We start from the raw sequence: 7,411 nt of genomic DNA, 5'->3' as shown, positions 1-7,411 counted from the left end.
GTGCCCCTCTCTGCCAGCCGGTTCCCCAAGACCCCTCCTGAGCCCAGAACCAGGCTCACAGGCCGGCTCTGTGAGGACCCCTCTCCTGTCGGCAGGCGATGATGAAATTTTTAAATAAGGCAAAAAAAATTAAAACTCCCTGGTGTTTTATTAAGTAGATGCAGTTGGGTAATTACAAACTGGCTTAATTAAAATCCGCCCCAGAAAGCACTGGTGGGTGGCCCCGGCAGGGAAGGAGCCGGCCGGAGCTTCCTGACGGCAGGCCTCGGTTTCCCCAGCTGAACTGGCCCCCGGGGTGACGGGGCCTCCCTGCCAGGCCTGGCCCACACAGAGGTGGGGCGCAGGGTCCCGGACACCCTCACTGAGGGCGTGGTCTGGGCAGCTTGGGAAGCTGGGGCCACAGAACCTCCCAACCGGCTGGTCCGCCCTCTGCAGGAGGTGAGGATGGAGGCCCTGCAGGATGTCAGCCTCGCTTGCTGGGGCTGGGCCGGGAGCGGACACACCAGTGGAGGGCAGGAGGGGAGGGGTCCGCACGGCTCGGCTCGGCAGGGCGCACCTGCAGGCCAGGACAGGGGAAGCCCCTCTGGGCCCGGCCCAGGCTGAGCGAGGGGTGGGGGAGCTCCTGGGGCTCGTCCTGGCTGAGGAGTGGGCTTAGGTCTGTGTCTGCCTCTCCCTGGGGCCCACAGGCGGGGGGTGGCTTGGCCTGGCTCGTTGGTTGTGGGGTGGAGCATCCGGCCTCCCAGTGCCAAGTCGTCCTGTCCTCACAGCCGCCCTGTGGGAACCCGTGGGACCTGGAGGGGAGGGTGGGCCAGGGACCCAGGCGGGGCCCAGACTTCAGCGGGGAAGGTGTGGCGGGAGGCGGTGGTTCCGTGTGATGCAGGTGCTTGCGGGGAGCTTAGGGCTGGGACGGAGGGAGGCAGACGGAGACAGAGAGACCCATGCAGGCTCAGGATATGGCCCCAGGCTGGGGAAGGCAGGCCCACCCCCTCCCTGACCCCTGCGGGAAGCACACAATGAATACTGTCCCCTGACTGCAGCCCTGAGAGCCCAGGGTGTCCCCACCGCAGCCCCCCAGGACCCTGTCCTCTGGCAGGGTGACCTCTCCTCCTCAGAGCAGCCCCCACTGGGCTCGCTGGAAGCCTATGGGGTCACCCACGCTGGGGTCTAATCCTGGCTTGGCCACTGGCCAGCTGTGTGGCCTTGGGCGAGTCATCTGGCCTGAGCCTCGGTTTCCCCATCTGCCTCTGAGGCTGCTGGGAGTGAACCCTGTACTGGGCGCCCAGCGGGCACCCTCCCCAGGGACCTGCCAGCCACCCTCGGCCCAGCCCCTCAAGGCCAGGGGTCTTGGGATCCCAGCGTCAGTCCCAAACCCACCCCGGTTTGTTCCGGCCAACACCCCGCGGCTCATAAAGCCCTGAGCTTTGATCTGTCATGCTGTCCAGGCAGGAGGAGATGGGGCTCCTCCCCACCGGCCCACCCCACTGCCTCCATTAACCTCTGCACCCCGGCTTCCGGCCTTCAGTGCCTGCGGTTCCCAAGGGGGGCCCGAGGACCAGTCCAGAAGGGCATGCTGCCGAAGATTGGGGGGCAGAACACACCCAGGCAGCCGTCCTGAGGAACCTGGCCCTCGGGTACCCCAAGGTAGACCGAAAGGGGGCTCATGCTTGGAGCTGGGCGGGAATGCCATGGTAGGGGGCAGCCCGTGACAGGGACGGGAGGCACGAAAGAGCCCGAGCATGGGGGTGAGGCCGGAGAGACAGGAGGCGGCGATGGCAGGCGTCGGGCTTCGGGGCGCCAGCGTCTCAGCTAGAGAATGTCCCGCTGGCTGCCGCGGGAGCAGCAGGGACGAGGGGCCCGGGCCTCCACCTGCCTCTGCCGTCGCCGTCCTGGGCGGCCTCAGTCAGGCTCACGCGGGCCGCACCCTGCCCCCTCCCGCAGCTCAGGAGGAGACCGGCCCCCCGCTTCGCCTCCGTGCTGTGTGCTGTGTGACCGGGCCAGGCCCTGCCCTCTGGGCCCCGCCCCGTGGCCCGCGGTCGCCCAAGCTCCAGAAACCGCACCTTCTGGCGGGGTGCCGGGGCGCCCTGAGCGAGGGGGCCGCCTCCGTCTGCGATCGACACGGCGCGTGTTTCCCCGCCGCTCACAAACCACCTCAAATTTTACCGTTTCTTTCCCTAATGAATTCCCCGAAACGTGTCACAGGCTCCGCGGTAGCGCGGTGATGGGTGCGGAGCCGCCCGGCTCCCGCCTCCGCCGCCTCCCGCCGGCTGCTCGGCGCCGTCGGCGGGAATCCATTATATCGACAGCGTCCGTCTGTGTAATTCCTGCATCAGGATTTTGTGCCGCACTGTGTTTGAAAGGCTCTGCCGACCCCGAGTACCTCGTTAATTGTGCTTAAAAACCCAGATTAATTCAGAGGCGGAGTCGGCCGTGCTGGGAGGGGGCCCCCGTGGCCCAGCGGTCGATGGCTCCCGGTCTCCAGAGGTGGCAGCTCCACGGGGTGCCCGCTCCACACAGCCCGGCGCTCACGGGCCTCCTCGGGTCACGGAGACCCTCTGGATCCAAGAGGGGCCGGGCGCCTGGGCGGGGGGTGGGGGGGGGAGATGGAGCCAGCCGTCTGGGTGGGGGAAGGGACGAGCCGGCCACGGCCATGTGGATCGCAGTCTGGCTCCTTGGCAGCACGGTTGCTGCGGTCCCGTGTCACAGTGCGAAGGTCAGCGAGAGGGTGGGTCTGGAGGAGCTGGGACAGCCGGGCCTTGTCGCCTGCAGCGGCACCACCCCCACCCCTCCGAAGGGCTGGCATGGCCCCCGCCCCTCCCTCTCCCGGTTGCAGGGGGACAAACTGAGCCTGAGGGGCCAAGGGCTGCCCCGTGTCACTGTCAGCCTGAAGCCAGGGCCCATCTTCACCATAAACCCCGCCTCTGCCGACCTGCAGATTCTGGGGTGTCCACCCGTAGTGGGGGCGGTCACCATGGAGGGGAAAGGCGTCCCCAGGGTGAGCGAGGACCCTGGGGTCTGGCGGAGCCAGGCCCAGGTCTTGGCTCCTCCCTGACTTGCCTCCTCCCGGACAAGTCCCTTCCCCCACCCCCGAGCCTGTGTCCCCTCTGGACAGCGGAGTCCATTTGCAGGGTGGCCGGTGGGTGGCTGCTCCACACCACGAGGGGTCCACCCTGACAGCGCATTGGTTCCCTGGGGCAGGGTCAGGAATCATGGGGGGGCTTGGGGGTGCAGGGTGAGGTGGGGGCTGAAGTGGCCCAGGCCCCACTCCGGAACCTGCCACACAGACCACGGCCCCTGCCCTCTGTCCTTGCTGAGCTGGGCTCTGCGGCCATCCGTCCGCCCATCCCATGGAGGTGGAGTCAGGTGAGGCGGACGACGGGGTGCTCCTGGAACACGCGCTCCGAGGCCCGGGGGCGGCCAGGGCTTCGTGGCGGAGAGAGCCCCCAGGAGGGGCCTGCGGGGCGATGGGGAGGAAGCTCGGCGGAGACTCATCGGCCAGGCTGCCTCCAGCCTGACCCCGGGGGCGGGGCGGTGGGAGCAGCACCCAGAGGTGGACCCTTCTCAAAGCGTGCGATTCAGGGCTCTGAAGTGCGTTCGGCCGTGCAGCCTTCAGCACCCACTTCCTGTTCCCCTTAGACTCCCAGGTGCCCCCAACCCAGCTCCACTTAGTTCTCTGTAGATGTCGGTTCCCACGGGCATCCCGTCTACATGGAACCACGCCGGGGACATGTGACCTTTGGCCTCCGGCCTCTTTCCCTCTGTGGAGTACTTCCAAGGCCCGCCCACGCCGTGGCAGGTGTCAGTGTCCTTCCTCTCTGAGGCTGAGTGACATTCCACCGTGTGGACGGACACGTTGGCCTGTCATTCATCAGCCAGTGGACATTCCGGTTGTTTCCGATTTGAGGACATTACTAACATGCCGCTGTGAACACCCGTGTATGGGTTTTTGTGCGGGCGTGTGGACCCAGCGGCATTGCTGGGTCACACGGTGGCTCTGTTTACCCGCTCGAGGGACCGCCAGGATCCACGGTGGCGGCGGCACCTTATCCCCCCACCGGCAACGCACGAGGGCTCCCATGTGTCCGCAGCCGCGCCCACGGGCGTCGTTCCTCGAGGTCCTGTGAGCCGCCCTGGTGGGCGCGAGGCAGCGTCTCACTGTGGCTTTGACTCGCATTTGCTAATCTGGGTGGGGGAAGGGACGAGCCGGCCGTGGCCACGTGGCCTCTGCTGTGTGTGCCGGCCCTTCGTGCATCTTCTTTGGAGAAACGTCTGTTTAGCTCCTTTGCTTATTGTAAACATCGAGTCGTTTGTCTTTCCATCATCTTTTCTAGGCACAAGTCCCTTACCAGATACGCCCTGCAGACACGTTCTTGCGTTCCAGAAGTTCTTTTTACTTTTCCGGGGGTGTCCTTCGAAACCCAAAAGTCTTAAATTTGGGTGACGTCCGTTTCATCTCTTTTTCTTTGGTCGCTTGTGCTTCTGGTGTCACAGCTAAGAAGCCGCTGGCCAGCCCCGGTGTCCCCGCACCGTTTGCCGAAAAGACTCTTCTTTCCCCACTGGACGGTCTTGGCTCTTTTGCCAGAAATCAGAGATTTCCCTCGTATGTGGGTGTAACACCGAAAGCGACGGACGAACGAGACAGACAGACAACCTCGCAGACACAGACGCCAGCGTAGTGGTTACGAGGGAGACGGGAGGGGGACCTAACACCCGGCGACGTGACGGTGACGGTGACGTGACGGAAGGAGACCAGACCGCGGGAGGCCGGCCTGCCCTGCAGCCATGCGTCATGGAATTGTGATCGAAGCCTATCTAATTTTATTAACCGACGTCGCCTCAATACCTTTAATGTTTAAAAACGTGCTTTACAGAAATCGGTGGACGGCAAGCGAGGGGTTTATTTCTGCACCCCCAGTTCTATCCCATCGGTCCCCGTCCGCCCCTGTGCCGTGCCACGGTGCCTTTGTAATAAACTTTAAAATCGAGACATGTGAGTTCTCCAACTTTGTTCTTTTTTAAGACTGTTTCGGCTATTTTGGGCCCCTTGTGTTTCCATAGGAGCTTTAAGATGACCATGTTAATTTCGGGGGGAAGGCAGCTAGGATTTTGCCGGCGTTTGCACAGAATCTGTAAACCGGGAGTGCCGACATCCGAAGAGTGTAGCTTCCCGTCCCGGAGCGGTGCATGCCCTTCCGTTTTGCCCGAGCCCCCTTAAATCCTCACATGCCCTCCGGCAGCATTCCAGGCTTCCCAGTCCCAGTTTTGTGCGTCTTTGGTTAAATATGTATATAACGCTCCCGAGCATTAAATTCTTTCTTTGCACACGTATTTAAACACCCCCTGGTGCTGGCTCCGGCAGGAGGCTGAAGCCTGCTCCGTGGCGTGGAGCAGGTGGGATTCGGCTAGGAGAGAATCAGTCCGCAGCTCACATCTTGCTGCGTAACCACTTGGTGGCTTCAGGGAAGGCCGTGACAGCACCTGGCAGCTGGAGTCTCCCGTCCCTCAGCTCCAGGCGCTGGAGAAGCAGGAGGGGACAGATCACAGAGACCTCGGGACAGGCCTGGCCTCGGCTGTGCTGGGTTAGGACCTGCGGGAGGACTGAGGGCCCACCGCTGGCCAAGCCAGCCCTGAGCTGTGAGTGGCTCGACCCCAAGTCTCAGGGGTCTGGCGCACAACACAAGAGCTACAGCTTCACACGTGCACAGCCCTTTACAGTCTGCGAAGCAGTCTCTGGAACAGGGGTAGGATCCACGGTGTGCCGAGCCAGGCGTGGAGTGGGCTGGGCCTGTCGCATGTCACCGCGGCAACTCCTCCTTTACAGAGGAGCACGGGGAGGCCCAGACGAGGCACCGGCCCTGCACCGCACACGGGGCTCCCGGACCAGGCTTCCCACAGCTCCCTTCAGAGACACGGGATCAGGAATCAGGCCCGCAGCCTGGAGGTCGTCCAGGACACTGAACGGCCCTCCCGCCAGCAGAGGAGCCCCCCCCCCACCCCGAGTCAAGGACGAAGACAGAGGAGCCACTGTGGCTCGTCCTCCGAACTCGCTGGACACTGCATCTGCTCAGCTCCGCACTGTCCCCCCACAGACAGCAGTGAGCTTGCTTCTGCATCCCGGAGAGGAAAAACCTCAGAGAGCTCCCAAAGGGATCCTGGGGGATCCGACAGCCCGCCCGCCCCGGCCACGGCTGCTGGGCCCGGACACCTCTGCCAGGAAGCCACCCCGCCCACCCAGAGTTATTTACTTCCCGTAATACCCTCCGAGAGGGCCTCGCCTGGCCTGGGAATGGCTCTGGGGTCATCACAGATGTGCCTTATTAGCGAAGGGTCACCCGCCCGCCCGCCGCAGGTGCGTGCAGCGGCTCCAGCACCCGAGCTGCCACCCGCCTCCTCAGCTCCCTGCCTACCTGCCTCCGAGCAGCAGGCCCAGGTTTTCAAATGTAATCCAAATCAATCTATCGTATTTAATTCTATGAGCGATCGATTGTATCGAAGTATAATTCATATGTGAGGAACGCTCCCACTTTGAGCATGCGGTCCGATGCGTGTTGGCCACTGCACTCACCTGGACACGCTTGGGATGGACGACTCTCACTGGGCAGCACGGTGGCATGGGCCACACAGGGCCACGGAGCGCTTGAGACGTGGCTGACCCAAAACGAGGTGCCCTGAGATCACGGCGGGGGGCGGGGTTCAAGGCTTCATCCTGACAAAGAAACGGAAGGCATCTCACTAACGGTCTCACAGCGGTCAGTGCTAAAGGTCATGGGGGTGTCGGGGGAGGGGAGAGGGCGGTGAGCGCAGCCTGGCGGGTGTGTGACTTTTCGACGGGGCTCCCTGAGCCGCCCCTGCCACCCTGTCCACAGGCGCCTCGCCAGCCCCAAGAGCTCTGCTCGGTGAAGACGAGGCTTAGAGACAACACACCGAGGTAGCTGGACCTTCCCCAGGTCCAGCACCCTTCCCCTGTCCCCTCCAATAGAACTAAATAAAACTAACTGGACGCGCGCTGCCGTGCGTGGGTAGCCGGGCTGTGCCGCTCCACCTCCTGCCCGGGACTCCGGGGCACGTCGGCGGGAGCCCACGGGACTCCGCACAGCACCCCCGTGGTCTCCTTACCAGCCCTGTGTCCAGGCCCTGCAGCCATCAGGGGTCCCGCTGTCCACACGGCCCACCCTCCCCAGGACCCCTCTCCTCCAGGCCCAGCCAGGCGGGGGCACGCGCCCACCTGCCAGACCGGAAGCTGGCGTGGTTCCCGTCACTGTGTCCCCTCATCTCAAGGTCTTCTTTGCGGTCCTCAGTGCCAGGTAGGAACATCCCAGCCTACAAGGGCCCAGAGAGGTGCGGACACTTTCCTGGGGCTGCTCAGCCCGCGAGGGAAGAGGACATGCTGGCCTCCTGGCTCCCAGCTGCCCTG

General features: G+C 64.0%; 1 long non-coding RNA gene across 2 annotated transcripts; it reads right to left on the bottom strand.

The window, feature by feature from the left end:
- Window positions 1-4,792: 4,792 nt before the first annotated feature.
- Window positions 4,793-7,405, bottom strand: LOC111730956. Of its 2 annotated transcripts, none has more exons than XR_002776884.1 (3): window positions 7,223-7,405; window positions 6,405-6,703; window positions 4,793-5,896 (listed from the first exon to the last, which is right to left on the bottom strand). It is a non-coding gene; the product is annotated as an uncharacterized LOC111730956 (long non-coding RNA). The 2 variants fall into 2 exon arrangements; XR_002776885.1 differs by lacking the exon at window positions 7,223-7,405 and adding an exon at window positions 7,114-7,208.
- Window positions 7,406-7,411: the final 6 nt, after the last annotated feature.

This window comes from Pteropus vampyrus, unplaced genomic scaffold (genome assembly GCF_000151845.1).
Source record: "Pteropus vampyrus isolate Shadow unplaced genomic scaffold, Pvam_2.0 Scaffold343, whole genome shotgun sequence".
Lineage (NCBI taxonomy): Eukaryota > Metazoa > Chordata > Mammalia > Chiroptera > Pteropodidae > Pteropus > Pteropus vampyrus.
Note: the sequence above shows the minus strand (reverse complement) of the source record. Positions and strands in the feature narration are given on the sequence as shown.